This window comes from Oreochromis aureus, linkage group 10, assembly GCF_013358895.1.
Source record: "Oreochromis aureus strain Israel breed Guangdong linkage group 10, ZZ_aureus, whole genome shotgun sequence".
In the NCBI taxonomy this organism is placed as follows: Eukaryota; Metazoa; Chordata; class Actinopteri; order Cichliformes; family Cichlidae; genus Oreochromis; species Oreochromis aureus.
Genome location: NC_052951.1, coordinates 28,446,486 through 28,451,090, shown reverse-complemented (window position 1 = coordinate 28,451,090; position 4,605 = coordinate 28,446,486).

The window sequence follows — 4,605 nt, the reverse complement described above, 5'->3', positions numbered from 1 at the left end:
GGTTGTGTTTGTCTCGGTCCAATTGTTTGAAAACAAAGAGTTTCAAACAACAAAAACCCCGTCCATCCTTGACAGGGAGAAAATCCTCTGCTTTGAATAATGTTTGTCTGATGAGGTTTATCCATTTTCATTTTCTCTTCAGTCGTTTTGGAAAAACATGATGATGAACTTGACCTCACGCCACAAAACCACCAGCACATCGGCACCCTGCACATTCAGGTTTCTTTTCTTACTACACTGGAATATGTGAAGCTTTGAGAGAAAAGCTACCCCCTGTTTCTTGTGAAATTCCTGTTCAGAGGGAGCTTTTGCTGTAATGAAAAAGCGGCACAGACACCTGCTTTTTTTTCTTTTCTTTTTTTTTTTTTTGGTCTTTCTTTCTTTTTACGTTAAACGCCTATAATCTTCACATCGCTGCTTGTGAGGGATAAATAGGTGTTTGACAGCAAAACAGAAGACGACCCGAAGCGATCAAGATGCGATTAGGCTGCAAACGCACGTCTGTGTCTGGCGGGAGGCCTCCGTGTGTTTTAGAAAAGCCTGTTTTTACTGCTATTTAATGAAGACAATTTCCCAAACTTGCAAGGATGGGGTGAATGAGGGTTTCTGTTATTTCTGTTCTGTTATTTCACACATTTAAGAGCAATAAAGTGAATCTTTAGAGAGCTGAGCAGGTAAAAAGCTGAAAAAGAACTTAAAAAGGGAGCTTATTACATACCTACTCACACACTGTTAATTTTTTTACCATACAGTACTGTGCAAAAGTCTTCACAGCCCTCATTTCTTTAGATTCTGGGTCCAAGCCAAACTTCCTGAATGGTTTTTTGGACATTGGCTGCTTTTCACTCATTTTTAGTCCAGGCCTTGTTTGTGACCTTTTTCAGAGGAAATTTTTTTTTTCTAATCACTGATCTATGAGTCATTAAAGCACAGGAAGGCACACAAGGAACTCAAAAAAAACACAATTTCCCATTTTTATTTTTTTTTCAGACAGGGTTTTACATTTTTAAAGTATTTTTGCAACAACAAGGTGATTCCCAAAGGGCAAAAAGCATGGTGTGCATCATGTCCTTAAATAGCCTCAGTATAAGAAAAGCCATTCTTAAAGAAGGGAAATGGGGAGAAAAGGTTGAGGTATGTCAAATTACATTGATTTGCTAAGAACTGGACTAAAAATCAGTGCAAACAGTTCTTGCGGAGCGATGAATCCAAATTTGAAATGGTCAGTATGTACAGAGGAGGGTCAGAGGAGAGGTACCTGCAGCCGTATTACAACAGTACCCGTCTGTAAAACACAGTGGAGCCTCTGTCATGGTGTGGGGCAGCTGAAAATTACCATAAGATTTTGATTTTCCCTGCAAATCCATGTGGAATGTATCTGATTGGCCGTTTTTCAGCCTGACAATGATCCCAAACGCACTACCGTAGCAGTAAAAGCAAACCTGGATAGAAAAAAAACACTGCTCAGTCTAATGCTCTAACACAGGGGTCTCCAACTCCAGGCCTCGAGGGCCGGTGTCCTGCAGGTTTTAGATCTCACCCTGGGTCAACACACCCGAATCACATGATTAGTTCATTACCAGGCCTCTGGAGAACTTCAAGACATGTTGAGGAGGTAATTTAGCCATTTAAATCAGCTGTGTGGGATCGAGGACACATCTAAAACCTGCAGGATACCGGCCCTCGAGGCCTGGAGTTGGACACCCCTGCTCTAACAGATCAGGATTTCTACTGCTTTTTATTCACACTTTGAAAGCACGTTTCTTTATAGGCAGTTTTCTGTCTAAATATTCTACTTTTTAATAGAATTCTTCAGTTAAAGCTGGAGGACTCTAATACGCCCACCCCTCCACCCCCACCCGATCTCTTCTGAGGGAAGTATAATGAAGGTTATCAGGACATGCAGTCAGCTGGATGACCTCTACATGCAATGACTAAGAATTGGTGGCCAATAAAAACACACTAGTTCACCAGTTCTTCAGAACCAGACGGCTTTTGTGACAAGGCTTTATTGAAACGGTAATTTGGGGATTTCCCCGCTTGGCAAAACAAAACGAAAGAATTACACATGCACTTTCTGTCATGTTGAACTGCTTTGCTTGGAAAGGCAAAGAGAAATATCCTCCACATACTTTTCTTTCTTACCTTTGACCTGTAACCTGAATGTGCTGAGTGACTGCTGCAGACTGCTGCTTAGCAATAACCAGTTTTTCCTCTACAGATGTTTCAGTAAACGGAGCAGTACACATTTTATACCGGGCAGCTGTGTCATTCTCAGTGTGACTGCCAGACGTTAAAATTGGGAACATTCGCATCTTTTTTCTTGCACACAGTGACAGTTTGACAAGAGTCCTTTTTTTCATTTACACATTCCCCACCTCTTGAACTGCAACACATTTGCAAACCGGTTTTTATAGAGTGACACGAGCCCTGTTTGGCCGTACATAACCATCATGCATCCTCTCGCTTTTGGCCTGTAAACAGCTACGGCAGTCCCAAAAATGTTTCCAGGATTTATAGTTGCTCCTGCAGGCAAATATAAAAACCTATTTACTGCATCGTGATGGCCATGTGAGCCAGGTTTCCTGTTTATTTAAGTTTGTCACTTGTAAAAGCCTAACCGCACACTCCCTTGTAGAGCCCAGCCTTGCACTGGTGCTTTCTCCCTCCTCATGGTGTAAATGATCCAGTGGGTTCTCGAGGGCTCTGATCCACCCTGCAGTGTCTGATTGGCTGGCCTCAACCTGCAGACATGTGGCTCTGTTTAGGAGCGTGCTGACTTAGCGTCCCTCCATCCTGCCTCCCTGCTGGGTGAGTGGTGCCAGAGTCCCACAGGAAAAAACGGTTTACGCTGCTCTGCTTACTCACCTGACTGAGAAACTGCTTCAGGGAACATCTCTGTGTTTAGAAACATGAGCATAAAGTTGTTTTAAGCTTCTTGGTTTAAATAAGACTTGAAATCCTGAAATACTTTGAAGTTTTATCTTGATGTCAGGAACACGTTTTTTTTTTGTTTTTTTTAAGTTACTACATTGGCTACACTCATTACAGGATCTCCCATCAGATTGGGTTAATTGGCATCAGACCAGTAGCATAAGTGGGAGAGAGGCTTAGTCTTTCTGAAGATTAGAGACGTGAGAGGTTCATCATACTGTGAAAGCCTGAGTGGGCAGGTAGTTTAACAAATTATGAACAATGTTATTTTTTAGAAAAATTAGAAAGGATTCGGGGATTTCACTGATAACGGAACATAATATTATTAAAAGACTCGGGGAAGTCTCAGTACACAAGGAAAAAGGTCAGAAAAACAGTATGAAAAGGTTGTGATCTTCAGGCCCTGAGGCAACATTACACTGAAAACAGACGTGGCTTTGTAGTGGAAATCACAGCGTGGACTGTCTGTGTGTCCCAGCACCCAAAAACAAACCGTCCAGTGAGGTCGGGTCTGAGCTTGTTTCAGATGAACTGATGATAACAGAGGAAGTGCATCTATTTCAGAGATGGCTGAGGTGGTGTCACCTCGAGCTGGGCTAACACAGAGTCAGTCTATTTATCATACCATCATCAGTTCACCTGATGCCTTTGGACCATCGAGGAAGTCGGAATACCCAGAGGGAAATGCCTCATTTCATTAATGTACTGTGAGGCAACAGTGCTGATCACTGTGCCGCCTCAAAATACTCAATAATAAATATAAATATTATACATGCAGGTCATCCAGCTTGATATGAATGCACAGCTGAAAAGCCATCATCTCTACCATATGTTGGAGGATTAGTGCACGTGGCCAAGTAACATGGAACATTTTATCTCAGCAAGACAGCACTGGCAGTAAAAGTAAAGGTTTGATAGGAAAACTACCTCCTAAGAGTGTAGTTATCCTAATTTATTGATTTGTATCTTATTATTTATGACAGCAGCCCTTTTTTCCATAAACTATCCCTCAATACATCCATTTTTATTCATCTTCTCTGAACTTGGATGTCCATATCCTCCATATGTCCCTCGAGCTGATTACCTGGAAGATCTCAAGGTTTTCCTAGATGATATTTATTAAGTTTGTCATCTAGATATTGGTTATTTCAAGCGGCAAATCTGTGAGCCTGAGTGCTCAGATAGCCTGCCTGCAGTCTGCAATTTTTTAAAATCCTGCATTATGAAACAAGAACAACGACAATGGAGGCCTCAAACTGTTGTGCAGGCGGAATTTTATTCAAGCAAAAAAATAAGAAAAGTACATAAACCGTTATGCTCGACATGAAATTCAAAATGAGAATTTTTAAAAAATATTCTTGCAAAATTGAGTAATTACAGGTTGTTGATGTGAATGTGACATCTTAACATGGTGTTCAAACCACCACTTTTTTTTATATGTAACGCTTTTGCTGTTTAATTCTAACCACAAATGGGACTCAAACTTTGTACACCCACCATCCACCCCAGCATCCTCCTCCAGAGTCTTTCTTCCTTCTTCTTCTTTCAGTTTCTCTTTCAGCCACAGTAGATCATCTGCCTCCATCTCACTCTGTCCCTAGCATCTTCCTCTCCCACATCAACCCTCTGCATGTCCCCCTTTACTACATCCATGAACCTCCTTTAGTGATC